This window comes from Somniosus microcephalus, unplaced genomic scaffold (assembly GCF_052327205.1).
Source record: "Somniosus microcephalus isolate GS21.2 unplaced genomic scaffold, FLI_Smic_1.0 unresolved_chr7, whole genome shotgun sequence".
NCBI lineage: Eukaryota > Metazoa > Chordata > Chondrichthyes > Squaliformes > Somniosidae > Somniosus > Somniosus microcephalus.
The window spans coordinates 24,491,051-24,519,013 of record NW_028225185.1 but is presented as its reverse complement, the minus strand read 5'-3'; positions in this window follow the sequence as shown (position 1 = coordinate 24,519,013).

Here is a 27,963-nt window from a genome sequence, read left to right as displayed (position 1 = left end):
TCTAGGGCTTCCAATGTTTTTAGTCCTTTGTATCTGCCAAAAGCCTCCCTTTTTTTCCTAATCCATTCTCGTATATCCCTTGACATCCAGGGTTCCCTGGGCTTGGTGGTCCCACCCTTGACCTTTACGGGAACATGTTGGTGTCGTACTCTCTCTATTTCCTTTCTGAAAGACTCCCACTGCTCTGATGTGGATTTTCCTACAAGTAGCTGATCCCAGTCCACTTTGGCCAGATCCTGCCTTATCATATTAAAGTCAGCCTTCCCCCAATTTAGAACCTTTACTTCTGGTCCATCTTTGTCCTTTTCCATGACTACCTTAAATCTCACCAAATTATGGTCACCGTCACCAAAATGTTCTCCTACTGACACTTCTACCACTTGCCCGGTTACATTCCCTAGCATTAGGTCCAGTATCGCCCCCTCTCTTGTAGGACTTTCTACATGCTGGCTCAAAAAGCTCTCCTGGATGTACTTTAAGAATTCTGCACCCTCTAAGCCTTTCAGAAGTGGGGATGTTCGCTGATGATTGCACACTGTTCAGCACCATTCGAGACTCGTCAGATACTGACGCAGTCCGTGTCCATATGCAGCAAGACCTGGACAACATTCAGACTTGGGCTGACAAGTGGCAAGTAACATTCGCACCACACAAGTGCCAGGCAATGACCATCTCCAACAAGCGAGACTCTAACCAGCTCCCCATGACATTCAATGGCATTACCATCGCTGAATCCCCACTATCAACATCCTGGGGGTTACCATTGATCAGAAACTGAACTGGACCAGCCATATAAATACTGTGGCTACAAGAGCAGGCCAGAGGCTCGGAATTCTGCGGCGAGTGTCTCACCTCCTGACTCCCCAAAGCCTTTCCACCATCTACAAGGCACAAGTCAGGAGTGTGATGGAATACTCTCCACTTGCCTGGATGAGTGCAGCTCCAACAACACTCAAGAAGCTCGACACCATTCAGGATGAAGCAGCCCGCTTGATTGGCACTCGATCCGCCACCTTCAACATTCACTCCCTCCACCACCGGCGCACTGTGGCTGCAGTGTGTACCATCTACAAGATGCACTGCAGCAACTCGCCAAAGCTCCTTCAACAGCACCTTCCAAACCCGCGACCTCTACCACTTAGAAGGACAAGGGCAGCAGACGCATGGGAACATCACCACCTACAAGTTCCCCTCCAAGCCACACACCATCCTGACTTGGACCTGTATCGCCATTCCTTCACTGTCGCTGGGCCAAAATCCTGGAACTCCCTTCCTAACAGCATTGTGGGTGTACCGACACCATATGGACTGCAGCGGTTCAAGAAGGCGGCTCACCACCATCTTCTCAAGGGCAATTAGGGATGGGCACTAAATGCAGGCCTAGCCAGCCAGCGACGCCCACATCCCATCAATGAATTTAAAAAAACACTCTGACTATCCCAGTTAATATTGGGTAAGTTGAAATCCCCTACTATTATTACTCTATTATTTCTACACTTCTCTGAGATTTGCCAACATATCTGTTCCTCTATCTCCCCCTGACTGTTTGGGGGCCTACAGTACACTCCCAGCAAAGTGCTTGCCCCCTTTTTGTTTTTAAGTTCTTCCCATATGGCCTCATTAGAGGAACCTGCTAAGATATCATCCCTCCTTACAGCAGTAATTGACTCCTTGATTAATATTGCGACACCCCCTCCTCTTTTACACCCCCCTCTGTCTCGCCTGAAGATTCTATACCCCGGAATATTGAGCTGCCAGTCCTGCCCCTCCCTCAACCATGTCTCTGTGATAGCAACAATATCATATTCCCATGTGTTCATCAACACCTTCAATTCATCTGCCTTAGTCGCAAGACTCCTTACATTAAAATAAATGCCATCCAGCCTTGCCATACTCCCTTGTGTGTTACATTTTTGCTCTGCCTTCCAGGCTGACTTGTTTTTTCCTCTATATTTGGCTGGGCATCACCCCCTACTATAGCTCCACTCCGTATCCCATCCCCTGCCAAGTTAATTTAAACCCCCCCCCTCCCCAACAGTACTAGCAAACCTTCCCACAAGGATGTTGGTCCCGTTCCGGTTCAGGTGCAACCCGTCCGACTTGTACATGTCCCACCTTCCCCAGAAGCAGAGCCAGTGATCCAGGAAACTAAAGCCCTCCCTCCTGCACCAACTCTTTAGCCACGCCGACACTGGCAGTGAGTTTAGTCCCAATAAACAGGGCAAAGGGCTGAAAGGAACAATTTAATATTAAAGTAAGTAATTCAAACACACTCATTAATTGCAAATATAATGAAATTAGATACAGTCACAGTCACAAAAACAGTCCCACTGTATTCCAGGTACAGATTCTGGGATTAATATGAATCATTATTCTATTGACAGTCTCTGGGAGTGAGCAATATCTCAGGAAGGTGGAGAGAGAGAAGTCGAATCATCGCCTCCCTCACTGGGACTGGAGAAATGTTGCTGGCTTCACAGAGCCGATCTGGTGGGACCGAGACCCCAGTGTCAGAGACGGGATAAAACAGGAAGCTTCAACAATGATTGGAAAGGTGAGGAACTTTACTGAGAATCCCATCAGTCCAGGATTTTGCCGAGGTGAGGGTCTAACCAGATACTGGGAGCTGTTCAACATCTGGCATCAGGCTCGGCATTTGATGCAATTAGTTGAGCAGAGCTTAACTCGGAGATAAACCTTGCCCGTACCTCACCCAGGAGTGTTTGACACTTACATGGAGAGGATCTTTATTCTGTATTCATCCCGTGCTGTACCTGAGCTGGTCGTGCTTCATTGGGTAGTGACAAGGGAGCTGCACGCTGCATTGAACACATGCTGTATCTGAGTTGGCTGTGTTGATGAACCAAATTGGAGGGAGCTTTACTCTGTATCTAACCCGTGCTGTACCTGCCCTTGGAGTGTTTGGTGGGCAGTGCAGAGGGAGCTTTACTCTGTATCTAACCCGTGCTGTACCTGCCCTGGGAGTGTTTGATGGGACAGTGCAGAGGGAGCTTTACTCTGTATCTAACCCGTGCTGTACCTGCCCTGGGAGTGTTTGGTGGGCAGTGTAGAGGGAGCATTACTCTGTACCTAACCCGTGCTGTACCTGCCCTGGGAATGTTTGATGGGACAGTGTAGAGGGAGCTTTACTCTGTACCTAACCCGTGCTGTACCTGCCCTGGGAGTGTTTGGTGGGCAGTGCAGAGGGAGCTTTACTCTGTATCTAACCCGTGCTGTACCTGCCCTGGGAGTGTTTAGAGGGACACTGTATTGGGAGCTTTACTCTGTATCTAACCCGCGCTGTACCTGCCCTGGGAGTGTTTGATGGGACAGTGTAGAGGGAGCTTTACTCTGTATCTAACCCGTGCTGTACCTGCCCTGGGTGTGTTTGATGGGACAGTGTAGAGGGAGCTTTACTCTGTATCTAACCCGTGTAGTACCTGCCCTGGGAGTGTTTGATGGGACAGTGTAGAGGGAGCTTTACTCTGTATCTAACCCACTGTACCCGCCCTGGGAGTGTTTGGTGGGCAGTGCAGAGGGAGCTTTACTCTGTACCTAACCCACTGTACCTGCCCTGGGAGTGTTTGGTGGGCAGTGCAGAGGGAGCTTTACTCTGTATCTAACCCACTGTACCTGCCCTGGGACTGTTTGGTGGGCAGTGTAGAGGGAGTTTTACTCTGTATCTAACCCGTGCTGTACCTGCCCTGGGAGTGTTTGGTGGGCAGTGCAGAGGGGGCTTTACTCTGTATCTAACCCACTGTACCTGCCCTGGGACTGTTTGGTGGGCAGTGTAGAGGGAGTTTTACTCTGTATCTAACCCGTGCTGTACCTGCCCTGGGAGTGTTTAGTGGGACACTGTAGAGGGAGTTTTACTCTGTATCTAACCCTGTGCTGTACCTGCCCTGGGAGTGTTTGATGGGACACTGTAGAGGGAGCTTTACTCTGTATCTAACCCGTGCTGTACCTGCCCTGGGAGTGTTTGGTGGGACAGTGTAGAGGGAGCTTTACTCTGTATCTAACCCGTGCTGTACCTGCCCTGGGAGTGTTTGATGGGACAGTGTAGAGGGAGCTTTACTCTGTATCTAACCCATGCTGTACCTGCCCTGGGAGTGTTTGGTGGGACACTGTAGAGGGAGCTTTACTCTGTATCTAACCCACTGTACCTGCCCTGGGAGTGTTTGGTGGGCAGTGTAGAGGGAGCTTTACTCTGTATCTAACCCAGTGTACCTGCCCTGGGATTGTTTGGTGGGCAGTGCAGAGGGAGCTTTACTCTGTATCTAACCCATGCTGTACCTGCCCTGGGAGTGTTTGGTGGGACACTGTAGAGGGAGCTTTACTCTGTATCTAACCCACTGTACCTGCCCTGGGAGTGTTTGGTGGACAGTGTAGAGGGAGCTTTACTCTGTATCTAACCCACTGTACCTGCCCTGGGACTGTTTGGTGGGCAGTGCAGAGGGAGCTTTACTCTGTATCTAACCCACTGTACCTGCCCTGGAGGTATTTGATGAGAGCTTTACACTGTAACAGAGGATTACATATGATAAACTGCACAGAACCAGGCCATTCGGCCCAACCAGTCCATGCCAGCGTTGATGCTCCAGTCGAGCCTCCTCCCGTCTCACCTCATCTAACTCTATCAGTATAACCCTCTATTCCCTTCTCCCTCATAGACTTATCTACCTGCCCCTTAAATGCATCGATACTGTTCGCTTCAACCACTCCCTGTTTTAGCGAGTTCCACATTCTCACCACTCTCTGGGTAAAGAAGGTTCTTCTGAATTCCCTATTTGATTTCTTGGTGACTACCTTATATTGATGGCCTCTAATTTTGCTCTTCCCCACAAGTTGAAACATTCTCTCTCTGTCCGCTCCATCAAAACCTTTCCTCATTTTAAAGACCTCTATCAGGTCGCCCCTAAACGTGCAGGAGAAAGGAAACCCAACGTTTTCATCCGTTCCTGATCTGTATTTTTTTATTTGTTTATGGGATCTGGGCGTCACTAACAAGGCCAGCATTTATTGCCCATCCCTAGTTGTCTTCGAGAAGGTGGTGGTGAGCCGCCTTCTTGAACCGCTGCATTCCGTGTGGTGATGATGCCCCGCTCCTGGACCATCATGGGCCAGTTGGAGAATTCCCTTTGGTGCTGCTGCGGCACTACCTCTTGCTCCCCACTGAACAGCATGCCTTCCTTGACGGTGATGGCTGCTGTACCGTACGGGCCCTCTACTTTTGTGAGTGCGTTCAGGATGGCTCTGAGGATGGGATCCCGTACCTGGGCCTGCTTTAGGTCCGGGACCAAAGCTACCCGCTGTGTGCGTCCCTTGTCCCGGATTGTGGCTACCGAACCTGTTCAGTAGGGGTCCCAAAACTCTCCTTCCCTGGCTCCCTGCTCGGCCAATTCATCTGCCTTTTGGTTGCCCTCTCACATGGGTTCTGTCTTTGAATGGGCTTTAACTTTATGGATGTAGTCCTTCTCTTCCTCCCCTATGGCTGTCATGATTTTCTCCAGCAGATGCTTGATTGCCAGGGGTCTCCCGTCAGCGGAGGTGTATCCGAGCAAATCGTGTACGGGGTGGGGAATTTCTCGGGGTGTGTAACCACGTACACTACCGCGGACAGTTCAGCCTGCTGTGCGCTCATGGGGCTGGGGAGTTTAATTGCCAGGGCAATGTCCGCCCCTGGGTCATAAACTCCACACCCTGTGAGTCGTTCCCCAGCAGATACTGTGCTCGAACTGTCTACATAGATTTCACGGCCTGTTGGGTGTATCCCAGCCCGAAAACCTCTGTTGACTTCCCATACTCCTTCAATGAAACACTGGTGGGCCGTCCCTGGATAAATCATGTTGGCTGCGAGCTTCGGCTCGCAGAGACCTTTCACCCTTAGGTCCATCTGGGAGAGAAGCAGGGTCCAGCGAGCAATGTGGGCACTGCTCACTGTCCCATCTTTAATTCTCCCATCTAGGAGCATCTGGGTGGGCGTGTGATGGGTGAGGAGGGTGATGGGCGAGGTGCCTGTGAAGATCAATGATCTTTTCACAGCCCAGTGAGTGGTGAGGAGGTGCCTCTCACAGTTGGAGTAGTCCTTCTCCACATCTGTGAGTATCCTGGAGGAGTAAACCACCGGTCTCAGCTGACCGTGCCGCTCCTGGAGCAGCACTGCACTCAGCCTGCCCCGCTGACTGCTACCTCCAGGAAAAACTCATTTCCCCCATCAATAGCCCCTAGAGCCAGCGCAGTCTGCAGATCTTGTTGTAGTTTTACAAATGCTGACTCGCAACCCTCGTCCCAGACCCACTCCACTCCCTTATGTAGGAGTCGGAGCAGAGGGGCTGCTGTGGCTGCGTAACCCTCAATAAAATCTCTGCAGTACCCGGTTAGCCCTAGAAAAGATCTCACTCCTGTTACTGTATTGGGGGCTGGCAACTCCTGCACTGCTTCCCTTCTGTCTTTATCGATGGCCCTTTCCCCCGCGCACAGCCAGCCCTAGGAATTTTACTTCCTGTTGGCCGATCTGTACTTTCTTAGGGTTTACTTCAAAGCCTTCTTGCCTGAGCAACTCCAGCAGTTCAGCCAGTTGTGGACCGTGTTCCTCTCCTTCATCGGTGAATAGGAGCAGGTCATCCACATACTGAACTAACTGCCGAGGCCGGCTGAAGCCCTTTAAACAATCTGCCATACATTGGTGAAATATGCTGGGGCTGTTGTGGAATCCCTGAGGTAGGCAGTTCCAGGTGTATTGTTGGCCTTTAAAAGTGAAGGCGAACTTGTACTGGTCCTCTCTCCGTAGAGGGATGGACCAAAACCCGTTGGAAATATCCAGCACCGTGAAGGTGGTCGCGGAGGCTGGGATACTTCCAATGAGGTCGGCGACAGCTGCGACCGTGGGTGCACAGGCGGGATTGTTTCGATTGAGTACCCGATAGGCCACTGTGGCTCTCCAGGAGGTGAGTGGAGAGTTTACATGGGTGGCTATCGGTTTCAATAACTCCTGTTTGACCAGAGAGGTCATGGCCATTTCCATGTCTGCCTCCGCCTCCTCAGGGAAATTGTATTGCTTTTGTGGTCGGGTCATGGGGTCCCCGTTTACACTAACTTGGACCCTGTTCACCCTCCCACAATCGTGTTTATGAGTGGCAAATGCACCGAGGTGTGCTCGCACAAATGCCTGGTACTCCAGTGGGGTGTTACTGACCATTAGTTCGAGGTCGTAACCCTCCTTTGGTTTTAAAGGTTTAGTTAGGGAATTCCAGAGCTTAGCACCTAGGCAGCACAGCCACCAATGGTGGAGTGATGGAAATCAGGGATGCGCAAGAGGCCAGAATTGGAGGAGCACAGACATCTCAGAGGGTTGTAGGGCTGGAGGTTAGAGAGATAGGGAGGGTTGTAGGGGCTGGAGGAGGTTACAGAGTAAGGGAGGGTTGTAGGGCTGGAGGTTAGAGAGAGCCCTGTTCCTGGGACTAGGGACAGGGTCACTGGCAAGGCTTTGGAAGCTAAGCAGAGTCAGGCCTGGTTAGTACCTGGAGAGGTGACCATCAGGGTACGTACCAGGTACAGAAGGTCACGGAAAGAACCCCGAGGAGGGGCGATTGGTGAGAAGGTCACTGAAGGAGGAGCGGCTGGTAAGCAGGCCCGGGCGTTGGGCTGAAGATTGTCGGATAGGAGGAAAGTTGGAAATGGAATGGCGGCGCGCACCGACGCAGCGGCTTTGCTTCTCCCAGTCATGGGAGCTTGCAAGATCACATCTCGTTGCTCATGTACTTGTGCAATGACAATAAAGTTGAATTATTATTATTATTAGATAGGGAGGGTTGTGGGGCTGGAGGAGATCACAGAGATAGGGAGGGTTGTGGGGGCTGGAGGAGGTTACAGAGATAGGGAGGGTTGTGGGGCTTGACCAGACTTGACCAGGTTGTCTGTTGAGAGAAGGAAAATTGGCAAGTGCCCCTGTAGTGGCTGCTGGTGGGTTGACCACAAAGAAGTATAGTTTGTGATGAATATAGCTAAACTGTCTAACTCTCCTGAATGTTGACAGCATGATAAGTTAGTGTAATGTGTGTGGTTAGAAGATTTGGTGGTAGTGGAGCGGTGGTGTAATTCACCAGAGCTCTGTTTGTGCAGCATCGTAGAGTAGTGGGTCAAACGGGTATAGGTGTGTTGTGGAAGAAACCACTCGGAGTCACGGGTAGGCTGTGATATGAGAGAAACTTTATTACAAGCATGCAGGGGAGAGCCTTCAGCGCACCAAAGTCTCTCTTCATTGTTCCTGATTCAAGGTTTCGTGGAGAAACTTTATTACAACTACTGCCACTGTTAAATGCTGGCACCACACTTTGATCTGATTTTGGTCAAGCTTCCCATCATATCTTGCAGTTACAGTTACATTTTAATAGCATGGCTTCTAACGCAACTATAATACACATTTAAAGGTTATCCAAACCTACAGGTTACCCTATCAGTCCCTCCTGTTGGCCCCTGGTCAGACCTCGTCTGATCCAGGTAGGACGTACCTAAATCCCCAAATTCTCTACCTGCTGGATTGTCCAGGGATCGAACTAGACTCCCGCAAGTGTCAAATCCATCAATTATATGGTCCTCTTACAGCCTCACCGATGTCCTAGTGACAGTGGCTGTGCTTGGAACCCAGTCTGCCAGATGTATATCGCATACGCGTCCCACTTTTCCCCAGTCTCTGAGAGTGCACCTTGGCTACTGACACTGGGGCGTATCCCCTATTTGATATCTTCACCATTTGCACCACTTGGGATATCATCCGTTTTTGATAGCAACAGATGAATATACTGATGATAAGGATGAGCATGGAGGTGATGGCGGCTGCCATTCTACCTATGTCCCACCAGTTAGGCTGTCTTTGGCTCTCTCCTACTGGGCCTATGGCTGAAGCTCCCTGGCTTTTAGCTTCCAACCTTCTAGCCGTTCTTTTGGTCAAGTCCACCTCCACTCTTCCCCTAGTGATGGTCTGTTTACTCCATGCAATGTATTCCATTGTGGTTTTCAAGGCCTGTTCCACCGCCACCCTAGCGGCACTCCCTGGTGTATCATCCACACTCAACTTGTCATCCCACCATGGGCTGAAGACCAGGCCGGCGAGGGTTCTGCCTGGTAGATGGCAATCTCCCAAGGTGAGAGAGCCTGAAACTTGAAGGCAAAACGTATGAGTATTTGCACATACCAATCCTCCGTAGAGGTAGTTCTTCTCATCGGTCAGAAAACACCACTAAGTCGGAGATGCCTGAATCGCCCTAAAGGCACCTTCCAGAGGCTCTACCATCACCACCACTGCTGAGCCCTCATCTATCGGTTTCAGGGTGCTACAGGTACACACTATGTAGTGCTCCGACTCAGTACAACACTCATTCGTGGTCATCAGGAGGGTGCCATTCTTGCCAGGTGCTACGTATCCGCGGGTACCCATCCGGTACACCGATTCGCCTCTGACCACTCCCAGAGACTCTACTTTACATCGCCCCGATATGTCCCATTCTTGTGCCCCTGTGACATCATCATTAGAAATCTAAATGCATCCACAGCCCCCCCACCTGCTGGTCGGGTTACCAAGAGCTCCTGTCTATCTTCCTCCCAGTTAATCAGATTGAGACTGCTGACTTCCTTCTGCGCATGCCGGGGCACCGTCCCAAACCTGATGTCTTCAATGTCTGATTCAACACTGTCAATCAAGTCCCGAGCCAGCATATCACATGCTCGCCCCTTGGACTGTAAATCACTCGCCTTTATTACGGCTTTCCCTAGTACCTCTATACCTCTCTGTAACCTGGTTCCCTGCACTTCCACTGCCGTAAGCGCATACTCCGTTCCCTGAGCTGTGAACCGCAGGCCCCTGGCGCTTTCCTGTGCCACCCAGGAGGCATAGCTTGAAGGGATAATTACAGTCCTAGCCCTTTTGGGCTATTCCAGATCAGGCGTATTCCCCAGACGTTCACCCTCAACTTAAGTTAGAGATAGCCGAATTCCATAAGACACTTAAATGAGTCTAAAGGTTCAGGCTATCTCTCCCTAAAGGAAAGGAACGACTAAAGATGTTACTGTGGTGGTACCACTGGTTGTCCCTTACATTGAGACACATAATTCCCTTTAACTTACCTTACTGTATGTTTAACTTACCTTTTCGGGCCGTTGCCCTTTTAACTTACCTGTTGGGACCATTGCCCCTTTAAGACGCGCCCTAGCGCGCTGACGTCACGTCACGTACAACGTGATGTGCGTGCGCCGGCACAGCCCGGCCTAGCGTCTTCGGCCTCAACGGCCAGCCGACGGGAGTGACGCAATCTTCCGCTCCCGCGGCATGCACCGGCACAGCCCGGCCTCCCGACTTCGGCCTCAACGGCCAGCGACGCAACGACGCGCATCACGTGACGCCCTAAGCGCGGGAAATGCAAACAACGTGATGAAGCCACAACACAAACGTGATGATGTCATCACGCTCCCCACAGGACTCCGAACTCAGTCCTCGTGGAGTCCCCGCTGGGACAAGACCTGCACCACGGTGCTCCTACAGTCAGCCATCTTACCTGTTATCTTACCTGCTGTAATTAGCCTGTTCATAGAAACATAGAAACATAGAAACTAGGAGCAGGAGTAGGCCATTCGGCCCTTCGAGCCTGCTCCGCCATTCAACGAGATCATGGCTGATCATCCAAACCCTAGCACCCGGTCCCTGCACCGACAGCCATCCCACCCAAGCCCTATCCCCGTAACCCCGTAACCCCACGTATTTAATCCCCCCTAACACTAAGGGCCAATGTTTTTATCATGGCCAATCAACCTAACCCGCACATCTTTGGACTGTGGGAGGAAACCGGAGCACCCGGAGAAAACCCATGCAAACACGGGGAGAATCTGCAAACTCCACACAGACAGTCACCCGAGGCCGGATTTGAACCCGGGTCCCTGGCGCTGTGAGGCAACAGTGCTAACCACTATGCCACCGTGCTGTCCTGTAAATAAACAACTTATTTATAGTTCATCGACGTCAAACTCTCTTATTTAGTGGCGATCTACACGAACCGCTACATTACCATCCTCTGGATAGGACTTTTAATAAGTTGAACTAGACTGTAACCTTCCGGATATTATGAGGGTCCGGAATACCCCCCAGAATTCTGCAACTCGTTAAAAAAGAGTGTACAGAATTTGTGGGTTCGCGAGTCCATACAGAATTACTCTTTGAGACAGTTCTAGAAATATAGGGCTAGAAATTCAATGGGCTTTGCGCCCAGTTACCGCCCAAAGAGGGTTTCTGTGCCAGTGTAAGAGGGTGCGCTGATATTCAGCGCTGCGGTAATGGTGGCGGTAGCCGGTTGCGCTGCGCCGACACCGATGACGTCATCGGTGTGCGCAGTGCCCCGGTTCCGCCCCGCTTCCGGCCCGAACCCCATATTTAGTTGCGGCCGCCTCTTCTGCAGCGGCTGCAAACAGCGATTGAAAAACGGGGCCGTACTGCTGCGCTACTGGGGCGCTTTAAGGTGGAGGTGCGGCCGGCCGCTTTTTCAGCGGCCGCCTGCCCGCACCTCCTTCCCCGGCCTCCTCCACCACCCCCCCCGCGGCATTGCCGGCTGCTGTCCGCGAGCCTGGCACTTCTGCTTGGTGCCGGGCTCATTTGCCGGCACAATCCAGCGGCGATCTCGCTGTTGCAGGCACCTCCCCATTAAGAGAAGGAGGAGGCCTGCAGTACTGCAGCCTGCCGCTCTGCAGCGGGTGGCGCAGCGGGGCCTACTGCGCAGAAATTCAGTTTCAGCGCCCCAAGCGGGGGCGGGCACACCCTGGAATAGCGCCCGGTTCCGACTTGGGGCGCAAAAGCCGAATATCTGACGGGCGCACCTGGCTCCGCGCGTAGCGCTAACTTTTGGGCGTTAGCCTGCTGGCGGGCCTTAACTGAATTTCTAGGCCATATAGTTTTATTTAAGAGCCGACATTCAGTTAACATCTGTTGAATCAGTCACAACATTAACAATTCAAAATACAATTAGCTTACATTTCTTATTTCTCAGAGATCATTATTCTCAAATCTTTACTTCATTATATTTCTTATTTCTTATTTCTAAATCGAGAACCTCCACCAAAAATCAATACTTTAACTTCCCAAGTCTCATAGTTAAAAACTTACAGAGATGCCTCTGAGAGGTTGAGAAATGCCCTGCCCGTTTCGCATGTTCTGACCTCTGATAAAAAAGGACTTATTTTTTACCCTTTAGGCTTTGGTTTCTTCTTTGATGTTCTCTGCTGATGTCAGCTAATTGTCTTTATTGATCCCTTTGTTTGAATGCTTTCTATGTTACTATCAATTCAACTATTGCATGCATAATTATTTCTCCACTAAAACAATGACAGCTATGGTTTCTGTTTGATGTCATTCTTACCGAAGATTCTTCATTCAATTCTTAATTTTGGCTTAACTGCTTTTTTGCAGACATTGTGGGGGCGATTTTCCTGGAGCCATCAGGCAAGCTTTCAGGCAGCACCAGTAACAACAACAGCAGCACCAGTAACAGCAGCAGCAGCACCAGCAACAACAGTAACAACAGCAACACCAGCAACAGCAGCAGCACCAGTAACAACAGCAGCAGCACCAGTAACAGCAGCAGCACCAGTAACACCAGTAACAACAACAGCAACACCAGCAACAACAGCAGCACCAGTAACAACAACAGTAGCACCAGTAACAGCAGCAGCACCAGTAACACCAGTAACAACAACAGCAACACCAGCAACAACAGCAACACCAGTAACAACAACAGCAACACCAGCAACAGCAGCAGCACCAGTAACAACAACAGCAACACCAGCAACAGCAGCAGCACCAGTAACAACAACAGTAGCACCAGTAACAGCAGCAGCACCAGTAACACCAGTAACAACAACAGCAACACCAGCAACAACAGCAACACCAGCAACAACAGCAACACCAGCAACACCAGCAACAACAGCAACACCAGCAACAACAGTAACACCAGCAACAACAGCAACAACAGCAACAACAGCAACAACAGCAACAACAGCAACAACAGCAACAACAACAGCAGCACCAGTAACAACAACAGCAACAACAGCAACAACAACAGCAGCACCAGTAACAACAACAGCAACAACAGTAGCACCAGCAACAACAGCAACACCAGCAACAACAACAGCAGCACCAGTAACAACACCAGCAACAACAGCAACACCAGCAACACCAGCAACAACAACAGCAGCACCAGCAACAACAGTAGCACCAGCAACAACAGCAACACCAGCAACACCAGCAACAACAACAGCAGCACCAGCAACAACAGTAGCACCAGCAACAACAGCAACACCAGCAACACCAGCAACAACAACAGCAACACCAGCAACAACAGTAGCACCAGCAACAACAGCAACACCAGCAACAACAACAGCAGCACCAGCAACAACAGTAGCACCAGCAACAACAGCAACACCAGCAACAACAGTAGCACCAGCAACAACAGTAGCACCAGCAACAACATCAACACCAGCAACAACAGTAGCACCAGCAACAACAGCAACAACAGCAACACCAGCAACAACAGCAACACCAGCAACAACAGTAGCACCAGCAACAACAGCAACAACAGCAACACCAGCAACAACAGCAACAACAGCAACAACAGTAGCACCAGCAACAACAGCAACAACAGCAACACCAGCAACAACAGCAACACCAGCAACAACAGCAACACCAGCAACAACAGCAACACCAGCAACAACAACAGCAGCACCAGTAACAACAACAGCAACAACAGCAGGAGAAGGAGCGACAGGCTGCGGCTCACCCACCTGAGGCTCTGGGATGCCTCGGTCTCTGGGACGCCTCGGTCTCTGGGACGCCTCGGTCTCTGGGGTGCCTCGGTCTCTGGGGCGCCTCGGTCTCTGGGACGCCTCGGTCTCTGGGGCGCCTCGGTCTCTGGGGCGTCTCGGTCTCTGGGGCGCCTCGGTCTCTGGGGCGTCTCGGTCTCTGGGACGCCTCGGTCTCTGGGACGCCTCGGTCTCTGGGACGCCTCGGTCTCTGGGACGCCTCGGTCTCTGGGACGCCTCGGTCTCTGGGGCGCCTCGGTCTCTGGGACGCCTCGGTCTCTGGGACGCCTCGGTCTCTGGGGCGCCTCGGTCTCTGGGGCGCCTCGGTCTCTGGGACGCCTCGGTCTCTGGGGAGCCTCGGTCTCTGGGACGCCTCGGTCTCTGGGACGCCTCGGTCTCTGGGATGCCTCGGTCTCTGGGGCGCCTCGGTCTCTGGGGCGCCTCGGTCTCTGGGACGCCTCGGTCTCTGGGACGCCTCGGTCTCTGGGACGCCTCGGTCTCTGGGACGCCTCGGTCTCTGGGACGCCTCGGTCTCTAGGGAGCCTCGGTCTCTGGGGAGCCTCGGTCTCTGGGGCGCCTCGGTCTCTGGGGAGCCTCGGTCTCTGGGACGCCTCGGTCTCTGGGGAGCCTCGGTCTCTGGGACGCCTCGGTCTCTGGGACGCCTCGGTCTCTGGGGAGCCTCGGTCTCTGGGACGCCTCGGTCTCTGGGGAGCCTCGGTCTCTGGGACGCCTCGGTCTCTGGGACGCCTCGGTCTCTGGGGAGCCTCGGTCTCTGGGACGCCTCGGTCTCTGGGGAGCCTCGGTCTCTGGGGAGCCTCGGTCTCTGGGGAGCCTCGGTCTCTGGGACGCCTCCGTCTCTGGGGAGCCTCGGTCTCTGGGGAGCCTCGGTCTCTGGGACGCCTCGGTCTCTGGGGAGCCTCGGTCTCTGGGACGCCTCGGTCTCTGGGACGCCTCCGTCTCTGGGGAGCCTCGGTCTCTGGGGAGCCTCGGTCTCTGGGGAGCCTCGGTCTCTGGGACGCCTCGGTCTCTGGGGAGCCTCGGTCTCTGGGGAGCCTCGGTCTCTGGGACGCCTCGGTCTCTGGGGAGCCTCGGTCTCTGGGACGCCTCGGTCTCTGGGGAGCCTCGGTCTCTGGGGAGCCTCGGTCTCTGGGACGCCTCGGTCTCTGGGGAGCCTCGGTCTCTGGGGAGCCTCGGTCTCTGGGGTGCCTCGGTCTCTGGGGAGCCTCCGTCTCTGGGGAGCCTCGGTCTCTGGGGAGCCTCGGTCTCTGGGGAGCCTCGGTCTCTGGGACGCCTCGGTCTCTGGGACGCCTCGGTCTCTGGGACGCCTCGGTCTCCGGGACGCCTCGGTCTCCGGGACGCCTCGGTCTCCGGGACGCCTCGGTCTCTGGGGCGCCTCGGTCTCTGGGACGCTTCGGTCTCTGGGACGCCTCGGTCTCTGGGACGCCTCGGTCTCCGGGACGCCTCGGTCTCCGGGACGCCTCGGTCTCCGGGACGCCTCGGTCTCTGGGACGCCTCGGTCTCCGGGACGCCTCGGTCTCTGGGACGCCTCGGTCTCTGGGACGCCTTGGTCTCCGGGACGCCTCGGTCTCTGGGACGGCTCGGTCTCCGGGACGCCTCGGTCTCCGGGACGCCTCGGTCTCCGGGACGCCTCGGTCTCCGGGACGCCTCGGTCTCCGCGACGCCTCGGTCTCCGGGACGCCTCGGTCTCTGGGACGGCTCGGTCTCCGGGACGCCTCGGTCTCCGGGATGCCTCGGTCTCCGGGACGCCTCGGTCTCTGGGATGCCTCGGTCTCCGGGACGCCTCGGTCTCCGGGACGGCTCGGTCTCCGGGACGCCTCGGTCTCTGGGACGCCTCGGTCTCTGGGATGCCTCGGTCTCCGGGACGCCTCGGTCTCCGGGACGCCTCGTCCTCTGGGACGCCTCAGCCTAAACAGGCTACATTCCAAGGGGAGGCCAGAATTCAGAAGTGACATCACAGCCAAGCTGGTAGGTGATTGGCTGGCAGGTGAGTACTTTTCCTTCCCTTTTAAACCTTTATAAGTTGGTAAGTTCAATTAAATAGAGGTGTGATATTCATCATCTAGAATCGGGGCAGAGGGTATTTAAAAATAATATTAATAAATGTAATCAATTATATAGAATGAGAGAGCCGGTGATGTGTTAATGCTACAATATGTGGGAGCTGGTGGACACTATTGATGCTCACGGTGATCACATTTGCAGTAAGTGCTGGCTGCATAAGGAACTCCGGCTCCGTGTTGATGAGCTGGAGTCCAAGCTTCAAACACTGCGACACATCAGGGAGGGGGAGAGTTACCTGGACTCGGTATTCTGCCCTTGCAGTGCATTCCTATGCAGAGCTAGACAGGTAGCTAACAACTTGATATCTTCCCATAAAAATCACAAGGCTTCGCTTTTCTTGTAAACTTTACTGAAAGATTCTTATTGTGAAACTGAAATACAATACAGAAATGGAAGCACACAAGCACATAACTGATATGCATACACAAATTTAGGTAAGTTTGAGCAACACAGTACATTTGGCATGTAACTTACCAAAACACATGGAAACACAGCTTACTGTGAATATACATTTAGCAAACTGAAAGGCATTCTCTTACATTCACTTTAAATTAGCCCTGTACATAGTGCATCAAAATACAGCTACAAGTTAACCAGCTAGACACAGAGAGCGAGCACTTCGTGGCTAGCTGTGCAGGTTTGCTTACAGAGAAAGGTTACAAACTAAACATTTTCTGCAAAATATAGTGTACACTAATCATCTATAACATTCTCCAGTACTTACAGACAAATAGTGTCCAAGGCCGGAGCGTAACAAGAAAATAACTGCAAGACCATGTGTCGAGCTGCAGGTCTGTGCTATACAGCAGTATACTTTACTGCACTTTACTGTGCTTTACTGCACTTTACTGCGCTTTACTGCACTTGCTAGGTACCAAATATCCACTAGGTGGCGGCACACAATGGAAATCGACCCAAATTAATCAAACCCCTGAATTAACTTGAAAACTAACCTAAATTCCTAAAGGAAGGCAGCACACTCCCCGCTTGGTACAATTCCATTAGACCACTACAGATACAAAATAAAACCTAAAGAAAATGCCGTTTGGATGCAAACATACTCAGAATCCTTTCTCGAGGTTTCTTCAGAAAGGAGGACTACGATCTCTGAGACTGGCCTCAGAAACACTTTGACAGTCCCCTCCTTGACAATCTTCACCTCCACCTTGCGGACCCTCTTGTCCCTGCTCGGCAGAGTTTTGACAACCAGTCCCACTGGCCATTCATTTCTGTGTGCTTGGCTGCCTTTCAGCAAGACAACATCTCCCACTTTGACATTTGGCTTGTCTTCTGTCCATTTCTTATGGCTCTGTAGGGTGGACAAATACTCTCCTCTCCATCTCTTCCAAAAAGTGTCTGCAAGACACTGGACATGCTTCCACTGCTTCCCGTGCACCTCAGCCATGTCGAAGTTTCCAGAGGGGGCTGAAATAGCACTCAACTTTTCAGTCAGGAGCATCGCTGTGGTGAGGATTGCGGCATGTCTGGGTCGTTGGACACCGGCACCAGGGGTCTTGCATTCATGATCGCCATGACTTCAGCCATGAGAGTGCTCAAGACGTCGTGTGTGAGATGAGTGGGTCCCGTCCAAAGCAGCATAGCATCCAGAATACGCCAGGCAACACCGATGAGCCTCTCCCATGAACCACCCATGTGGGATGAATGCGGGGGTTTAAACACCCACGTGCATCCTTTCTTTTGGAGGTAGCTTCTTACCACTGCATCATCCATGTGGATGTCCATCTCCTTACAGGCACCCATGAAGTTAGTCCCTCTGTCGGAGCGGAGAAGTTTGGCTGGACCACGGATTGAGAAAAACCTCCTCAGGGCATTGATGGTTAGGAAAGCTTTGTCGTCCATGGATAGTGCTGGCTTGTCATCATCCTTGGACCTTTCAAACACTGAGCATCCTAGGCTGTCTGTGCTCACAGTGAGGCCTGCCTCTTCCTCACAGGCAGAGGAGGTTAACCTATGATGCTGCGTCAGGCCATCATAGTCTTCCTTTACCTGGATCCTGTTTGGGCATGGGCTGAGAAAGGATGCGCGACCGTTGTGCAACACGTTTGCTTTATAGACGTTGACATCCGCTGGTTTGTGGACTGTTCCCAGGCAAACTCCACCCACGAGGACCCATCCCAGGTCAAGCCGCTGCGCATAAGGAGCATTGTGGGGCCCGTTGATTTGCTCACGCACCTTCTGCACCCTTTAGATGCGGGGTACCCAGAGCCGGTCGCCCTGCCATAAAATTAAAAAAAAAAAAGGGAAAGCCTTGAAGCCGACGCGCAGGCTGTGAACCTGAAAGCCAGCGGCCGTCGCCCGTGGGGAAAGTGTACCCCTCCCGCCAGGGAAGAAACGCGGGAAGCCGCCATTAGGCGGGGAAGAAGACAGAAGCGGGAAACCGCCATTGAAGTGGGCGGGGAGAGAAGATAAGAGCGGGAAACCGCCATTTTCGCGGGAAAACCGCCATCTTAGAAAAAAAAAGAAATAATAATTTAAAGAAATACTTGTGTTGTTCCCAAAGAGAGGAAGATGCCTAAGCGTGGTAACATCAACGATTTTAATTCCGAAGTAGAAGACTGGGCCACGTACGTGGAACGCATTGAGATCTATTGTGAGGCCAATAAAATAGAAGAAGATGACAAAGCTATAACCTTGCTGAACTCGATGGGCGCAAAGACATACGGGCTCTTGAAGCATCTACTAGCACCAGCTAAACCGACGGATCAGACTTTCGATGATATTGTGGCTGTCCTGAAGGACCACTTGAACCCTACACCGTTGATGTTGGAGGAACTATTCAAATTCTATGCAAGAACGCAACGGAAAGACGAAAGCAACGCAGAATACTTGGTCGAACTGCGTAGACTAGCGAAATACTGCCAGTTTGGAGGGAATCTGACAGAGGCATTGCGAGACAAGTTCGTGTGCGGGTTGGCAAAGGAAGGAACGCAAAAGCGACTACTTGAACAGAACGACCTTACACTTGACAGGGCTGTCCTTATTGCAGCATCGCACGAAGCCACAGCGAAGGGAACTGCGGAAATGCAAATAAAGACAGCAGCACTAAGTGTGGATCAAATTACCTCGACAACAACAAAATGCTATCGTTGTGGGAAGACAACACACGACCAGAACCAATGCTGGTTTAAGAACCAGGAATGTAGGAAATGTGGCAAACTGGGTCACATAGCTAAGGTATGCCGGTCAGGGAAGAAGACCAACAACCAAAGGACCAACAACCAAAGGAAGCCATCACAGGAAAAGTACAACAAGGTACACAAGGTGGCTGAGAAGAGTTCAGACGAACAGAATTCAGACTCAGACCCAAACGGCCAGGAGCTGGGTAGTCTGAGAATTCACAATGTGAGTAAGGAAGCTGACCTACAAACTATCTGGGTCATGCTAAAAATAGCTGGAATCCAAGTGAAAATGGAGTTGGACACTGGATCAGCTCTATCAGTCATAAATCGAAGGGATTACCACCGGCTATTCTCACATATACCCTTAAGAGATACCAAGTTCGTATTGCAGACATACACGGGGCATAAAGTATACCCCATGGGAAAGATAAGAGTCAAAGTGAGAGATAGGGGTAAAGAACACCCAAGAATGAACTTATACGTACTACATGAGGGAGGACCACCACTTCTAGGACGGGAGTGGATCAAGAAAATAGACATGGAATGGCACTATCTAAAAGCCATAACGAGTGAGGACTCGGTGCAGACAATCAGCTCAGATTCTGAAACGGATGACGATAAGACCAACCCAAATATGAAAGACAAGGCTGAAATGGACTTGCCGACGAAGGTTGGAAAAACGAAGGCATGCATAAAGGCTTATGCTCCAGAGAAGAGCAAAGTTTCAGAACAGAACTCCACCGAACAACGACAACCTAGTTCGACAGAAAATTCTGAGCCTGTTCAAGTTACGGACATATCCATGACGGAAGAACACCGAGCTCGGACTCAAACTTATTTCAAATTACGACAACAATTAGAACAATTGAGTTACCGTCTCGTACAAGAGATGAAAACAATGAAAAAGTTCTATGACACCGAATGGGAGAATCTGGAAAGACAACAGAAGCAGCTCGCTCAAGCAGAGAGCGACCATAGAGCCATCGTGACCAATTACCGATCACATCTCCCTTATGCTGTTCAGGAGTTAGAATATTTGCAGGAAGAAGCAAATGAAGAGGAATCTTCAGGAAGCCAGGATTTTATTCCAGTTCTTCTCTACGACTCCTTACAAGCAGAGTGTGAGAAGTTGAAAGAACAGTATGAACAGGCCCAGGCTACAATTCTGGAAGGGGTTAACTCGGCAACCTCCGAAAAGCTAGTTTCAGTGGAAGCATATGAGCAACTGAAGGTTGAACATGAGCAAGAAGTCCAAAGGCTGCAGGAAATTCTTGATGAGCTCAAGGCCAAGACAGACTCATCGGTAGAAGTTCCATCCATAGATGAGAAATTAGAGGTGAAAGACATGGCAGAACCTGAAAGACAAGAGGTACAAGAACTCATAAAAATATTAAAGGAAACCCAAGACAAATATGGGGCAGCGATGACCGAGATTCAACAACTTGAGGAACAGATTGAACTGGGAATCCGTTCAGTGGAAGAAAAGGGAACTGTAAGAAACACAGAGACTGTAAGAATGGCCTCTGAACATGAGCTAGAGAGCATCAAGGCGCAACTTCTCCGAGCGCTGGAAGCCAAAGTACAAGAGGAAAAGAAGGTGAAAGCATTGGAGGAAAAGGTGGATGAAATGGAGAAGACTCTGACCCACAGTGTTCCCGTGGAAGAGTTAACGGTCAGCCAACTCCTTCATATGCTGAAGGACAAGACTCTACAATGGGAACAATCTGAACACGAGCTTCAATCTTCAAAGGGAAGGAGTTCAGAGCTCTCAAAAGTTATGGAAATAGCTGAGGTTGCAACACAGATTTTACAGGGATGCCAAAAGTACGCTGAATCACGTCAATGTGAACAGCAGAATGTTGAAACAGCTGCTCCAGTAGAAGGATTGAATAGCCTGATCAATCAATCCCCGAGGGAAGGGGAAGTGTTGAAATCACAAACGAGGTCATTAGTGAAGGATTTGCAGGAAACCCAGGAAGAGCGGGATGAATATGAACGCATGAAGAAGTCTCTTCAGGAAAGATGTCTAGGGAGGGAACAACAGTCGGCTAACGTCCAGTTGGGTACGGAAGAAGTAGCAGGCCCTCTCGCTAGACTAGCTCAGGACGGCACCGAATATTACCAGGACCTGTTGAGTGACACTGAATATTACGAGGATCTGGTCTGCCCAGCTTGTGATGAAAACTCCCAAAGTGCAGAAATCAGGATGAAGCACTTAAAGTCTAAGGAATATAGAGAGATGGTGGCGCTACAGCTGGCAGCTGATAAGGGAGCCCTGAGAGTCTCCAAGAAGCAGAAAAGAAAAAGAAGAAGCAGAAGATGATAACCATCAAAATCATTATCACTCCTACCAGATCATGCACGTGGGCCCTACAAAGGGAGATAAATCAGTTGGAAAGTAAGGAAAATTACCAAGGCAATACAGCTGTTTGTAAAAGTCAGCATTGCTGGTTCAGCAGGACGGGAGTTCAAGCTGTTACGTCAAGGGGAAGACTAGTGGAGGAGTCACGCTAGCAATGTGAACCGGCTACACCACAGCGATGTTGTTCGGACCGAGTCAAGACTAGAGACTGAGGCCTAGAAATTCACTGGCCTTACCACCGCTTTTGAGGCGCTAGAGGGCCTAGCGGCGAAGTTATGGCCAGTTTTGAAATTGACAGGGGCCCTAAATCGGCGTTAGGCCGGTAGCGCTGCGCCGGCACCGATGATGTCATCGGTGTGCGCAGCGTCCCGGTTGCCATGGTAACCCGCCCGAACTCGGAAATTGAGTTGCGGCCGCCTCGCCCGTGGCAGCCGCAAGCAACGTTCTGGCAGAGGTGCCTTACAGAACGTTGCGCCGGCGCATTAAAGGCCCCGCGGCGGCCGGCCGCTTTCCCGCCGCCCGCCTGGCCGCAGCTCCCTCCCCGGACTTCCCCCCCCCCCCCCCGGAACAGAAGCAAGCCCGGCACTTGTCCGAGGTGCCGGGCTCATTTTTAAAAAGATTATCGCGGGCCGCGGCCGGGTGCAGGCAGCTCCTCCTTAAGGGAAGGAGGAGGCCTGCACTTCCCGAACCTGCCGCACCGCAGCGGGCGCCGCAGCGCCGGAATAGCGCCGAAATTCAGCACATAGCGCCAGTTTTCAGGCGCTAACAGCTTTCAGCAGCGCCGGCAGCCGTTTGGGCGCAGAAGTCGTGAATTTTTGGCCCGCCCAGCGCGACTTAGCTCCGGCACTAACTTCCGGCGCTTAAGCCGTCGCTGCGCCAAAACCCAATTTCTAGGCCTGAATCTATACACTGTTCCCACAGAGACTGAACCTGTGAACTGTTTCCCACTGAGACTATGGCCTAGAAATTGGGTTTTGGCGCAGCGACGGCTTTAGCGCCGGAAGTTAGTGCCGGAGCTAAGTCGCGCTGGGCGGGCCAAAAATTCACTACTTCTGCGCCCAAACGGCTGCCGGCGCTGCTGAAAGCTGTTAGCGCCTGAAAACTGGCGCTATGCGCTGAATTTCGGCGCTATTCCAGCGCTGCGGCACCCGCTGCGGTGCGGCAGGTTCGGGAAGTGCAGGCCTCCTCCTTCCCTTAAGGAGGAGCTGCCTGCACCCGGCCGCGGCCCGCGATAATCTTTTTAAAAATGAGCCCGGCACCTCGGACAAGTGCCGGGCTTGCTTCTGTTCCAGGGGGGGGGGGGGAGGGAAGTCCGGGGAGGGAGCTGTGGCCAGGCGGGCGGCGGGAAAGCGGCCGGCCGCCGCGGGGCCTTTAATGCGCCGGCGCAATGTTCTGTAAGGCACCTCTGCCAGAACGTTGCTTGCGGCTGCCACGGGCGAGGCGGCCGCAACTCAATTTCCGAGTTCGGGCGGGTTACCATGGCAACCGGGACGCTGCGCACACCGATGACGTCATCGGTGCCGGCGCAGCGCTACCGGCCTAACGCCGATTTAGGGCCCCTGTCAATTTCAAAACTGGCCATAACTTCGCCGCTAGGCCCTCTAGCGCCTCAAAAGCGGCGCTAAGGCCAGTGAATTTCTAGGCCTATATCTGTAAATTGTTTACCTGAAGTTGAATATATGTATGTTAATGAGAAATAGTATGTTGTAAGTTAAAAAAGGAGGATTGTAGTGTATGTAACCGTCTACCTTTAAGAGACTATTGTATGTAACCGTTCACCTTTAAGAGAACTATTTTAGGTGTGGCACTACTTGTTTGGCTTCTGTATACGGTAATACCGACGGTGACCACACCGGTATATAAGTGCTGTGGCATGATTTATAGGGCAGATTCGCCCTGACCTTCGAATAGTAAAGTCCTGTTGTATGTTACTCCTGAAGTCTGTGTCGTAATTAACTGCACAACCCACAGACTTTACAATTATCTTTGTGGGTTAGCTTCGGAAAGTCCTCAATCTTCTTAAGCAGTGCGTGTTCAATGACTTCTGGTGTCCCATAACAGTCTTCGAGACATTGCCAAGCCAGGTTGAGGCCTGCTGTGGGATTGCGGACGTGCGCTGAGCAAATTCTCCTCGCCTGTTCTGACGACTCAGCTCCGAGCCACTTTGTCATCAAACCTAGTTCTTCTCTGGCTGACAGATTCAAGTCCTTGGTGGTACTCAGGAAGGATGCTTTCCATGACCAATAATTTTCAGGACGGTCATCAAATTCTAGAAGACCTGAACTTAACAATTCTTGGCGGATGAGGTACCTAGTGAGGTCTTGTGCGCCTTGTGGCTCGGGTGAGGACTGCTTGGCTGGATTGGCCGAGTGCTGTGGAGGTCTCTGTAGGTAAGTCTTACTTGTTTCTTCTCTTTTAAGCTCAGTGTCTCCGAAAACAGGCTGTTTGTTACTGTGGTGAGTAGCTGGTTCTGCGTCGAGATACCTGGATGTTTCCTTGAAGAACAATTTGGAGTGTTGTTCGACATACTCACTTGTACGTTGCACTGGACTGAGGGGCTGTTCTGGAACATATGGTTCATGGCTGTGCTCCCCGCCTTCATTCTCCTCACCTTCTTCATAAGCTGCAGCTTCAGCGGCAGCGGCAGCTCTCTGGTTTTGGAGAATGTGGAGACTGGCATCGAGGTCAGCTCCCTGCTTCATCACACTAGCGTCGAGGTCAGCTCTCTGCTTCATCACACTAGCGTCGAGGTCGGCTCTCTGCTTCATCACACTAGCTTCGTTTTCAGCGAAGGACAATTGAGCCTGGGCAGCTTTTGCCTTGGCATGTGCTTTGGCGGCTGCAGAAGCTGTCGATGACGATGGTCTGCTGGACTGCCGAGATGATCTAGAGGATGCTTTAGAGGACTGTGACTTGGCATCATTTGCTCGAAGAGGCTCATGCTTCTCGGTTGGCTGGTCGATGTCCTCTATGGTATATTGTCTTCCTGAGCGTAGACTCATGGTAGCTGAGTGGTATCTCCTTGTGCTTGAGCCCGCTGTGCTGTTGTCTTTTCACTATTCTGCCCTTGCAGCGCGTTCCTATGCAGAGCTAGACAGGTAGCTAACAACTTGATATCTTCCCATAAAAATCACAAGGCTTGACTTTTCTTGTAAACTTTACTGAAAGATTCTTATTGTGAAACTGAAATACAATACAGAAATGGAAGCACACATTAGTACACAAGCACATAACTGATATGCATACACAAATTTAGGTAAGTTTGAGCAACACAGTACATTTGGCATGTAACTTACCAAAACACGTGGAAACACAGCTTACTGTGAATATACATTTAGCAAACTGAAAGGCATTCTCTTACATTCACTTTAAATTAGCCCTGTCCATAGTGCATCAAAATACAGCTACAAGCTAACCAGCTAGACAGAGAGCGAGCACTTTGCGGCTAGCTGTGCAGGTTTGCTTACAGAGAAAGGTTACAAACTAAACATTTTCTGCAAAATATAGTGTACACTAATCATCTATAACATTCTCAAGTACTTACAGACAAATAGTGTTCAAGGCCGGAGCGTAACAAGAAAATAACTTCCCAGACCATGTGTCAAGCTGCAGGCCTGTGCTATACAGCAGTTTACTTTACTGCGCTTTACTGCACTTTACTGCGCTTTACTGCACTTGCTAGGTACCAAATACCCACTAGGTGGCGGCACACAATGGAAATCGACCCAAATTACTCAAACCCCTGAATTAACTTGAAAACTAACATAAATTCCTAAAGGAAGACAGCACACTCGGTGCTCCAGGAAGTAGTCACACTAATTAGATTAACTAATTCAGATGTAGTCTGTGATCAGGGACAGGACGGTGTGAATATGAATGAGGCAGGTACGGGGATCCAGGGGGTAGTTTTAGAGGAGCCGCAGCCCTTGCTCTTGTCCAACAGGTTTGAGGCTCTTACTCCCTGTGAGGATGAGAACAGGGACTGCGGGGAGGTTGAGTAACCTGGCCACAGCACCGTGGAGTGGGGGGCCATTCAAGTGAGGGGAGTATAAAGAAATGTTGTAGTGGTAGGGGATAGTATCATCAGTGGGATAGATAGGGTTCTTTGCAGCCGAGAGCGAGAATCCCGAAGGTTGTGTTGCATGCCCGGTGCCAGGGTTAAGGACATCTCCTCTGGGCTGGAGAGAAACTTGGAGTGGGAGGGGGAGAATCCAGTTGTCATTGTCCATGTTGGTACCAACGACATAGAGAGGACAAGGAAAGAAGTTCTGCTGAGGGAGTATGAGCAGCTAGGGGCCAAATTAAAAAGCAGAACCACAAGGGTAATAATCTCTGGATTACTACCTGAGCCACGAGCAAATTTGGCTAGGTTAAATAAAATCAGGGAGTTAAATGTGTGGCTCAAAGACTGGTGTGGGAGCAATGGGTTTTGCTTCTTGGGACACTGGCACCAGTACTGGGACAGGAGAGAGCTGTTCCATTGGGACGGACTTCACTTGGCCAGTGCTGGGACTAGAATCCTGGCGAATTGAATAACTAGGGCTGTAGAGAGGGCTTTAAACTAATTAGTGGGGGGGGGGGGAGGTTTCAAGAGAGCAAAAAATAAAAATGTCAGCGGAGAAGGAATTAGAGCAAGGTAGCACTGGGGGAATTAAAAACCAGAGCGTGTTAGGAAGGGACAGAATATATAAAGATAAAGGTAAAGTAGTAAAGGGGGTAAAAGCAGGAATAAATTGTCACAAAACATATTTATAAGTTCTTTATCTGAATGCACGCAGCATTCGTAACAAAATAGACGAGTTGACGGTACAAATAACTTCACATGGGTATGATCTGGTGGCCATTATGGAGACATGGCTGCAGGGTGACCATGACTGGGAACTAAACATCCAGGGGTATTTGACTATTAGGAAGGACAGACAGGAAGGAAAGGGAGGTGGGGTGGCTGTGTTAATAAAGGATGGAATCACTGCAATTGATATTGGGTCAAAGGATCAGGATAGTGGAATGGATTGGGTGGAGATAAGGAATAACAAGGGGAAAAAGTCACTCGTGGGCGTAGTCTATAGGCCTCCTAACAGTTGCAACTCTTTTGGTCCCAGTATAAATCAGGAAATAGTTGGGGTTTGTAATAAGGGAACATGGGAGATTTTAACTTTCATATTGACTGGACAAATCAAATTGGGCAGGGCAGCCTTGAGGAAGAGTTCATAGAGTGCATTAGAGATGGGTTCTTTGAGCAGTATGTTACTGAACCAACCAGAGGCCGGCAATCTTAGATCTGCTCCTGTGTAATGAGACAGGATTAATAAAAAATGTCCTAGTAAAGGATCCCCTTGGAATGAGTGACCATAACATGGTTGAATTCCCAATTCAGTTGGATGGTGAGAGAGTTGGATCTCAAACCAGCATACTGAGCTTAAATAAAGGAGACTATGAAGGTATGAGAGCAGAGTTGACTAAAGTGGACTGGGAAAATAGATTAAGGTATAAGATGGTACATGAGCAGTGGTGTACATTCAAGGAGATATTTCACAACTTTCAAGAAAAATATATTCCACTGAGGAAAAAGGGGCGTAAAAGAAAAGATAGCCATCCGTGGCTAAGTAAAGTAGTAAAGGATAGTATCTGACTGAAAATAAGGGCATATAAAGTAGCCAAATCCAGTGGGAGGATAGAAGATTGGGAAGCATTTAAAAGCCATCAAAGAATAACTAAAAGATTAATTAAGAAAGGGAAGATAGATTATGAAAGTAAACTTGCAAAAAATATAAAAACAGATAGCAAGAGTTTCTACAGTTATATAAAAAGAAAAAGGGTGGCTAAAGTGAATGTTGGTCCCTTAGAAGACGAGACCAGGAAATTAGTAGTGGGGAACATGGAGATGGCAGAAACACTGAACAAATATTTTGTATCAGTCTTTACAGTAGAGGACACTAAAAATATCCCAACACTGGACAAACAGGGGGCTATGGCGGGGGGAAGGAGCTAAACACAATTAAAATCACTAAGGAGATGGTACTCGGTAAGATAATGGGACTTAAGGTGAATAAATCCCCTGGACCTGATGGCTTACATCCTAGGGTCTTGAGAGAAGTAGCGGTAGGGATTGCGGATGCATTGGTGGTAATTTTCCAAAACTCCCTGGATTCAGGAAAGATCCCAGCAGATTGGAAAACTGCTAATGTAACGCCCTTATTTAAAAAGGGAGGTAGACAAAAGGCTGGAAACTATAGGCCAGTTAGCCTAACATCTGTGGTTGGTAAAATGTTGGAGTACATTATTAAGGAAGCAGTAACAGGACATTTGGATAAGCATAATTTAATCGGACAGAGTCAGCATGGTTTTATGAAGGGGAAGTCATGTTTGTGACTGCTGCTACAGAACTAGACTGGAGATTGTTGAAGACCAGGCTCCCGGGGACTGTGTTCAATTGATGTTAGCAGAGTTGAAGTGAGAAAGTAATTGTCTTAGAATATTTGGGCCATAATGATCTCCTGGACTAGTTTCGATCGCCTGAGGGGGTCGGAGAGGAATTTCCCA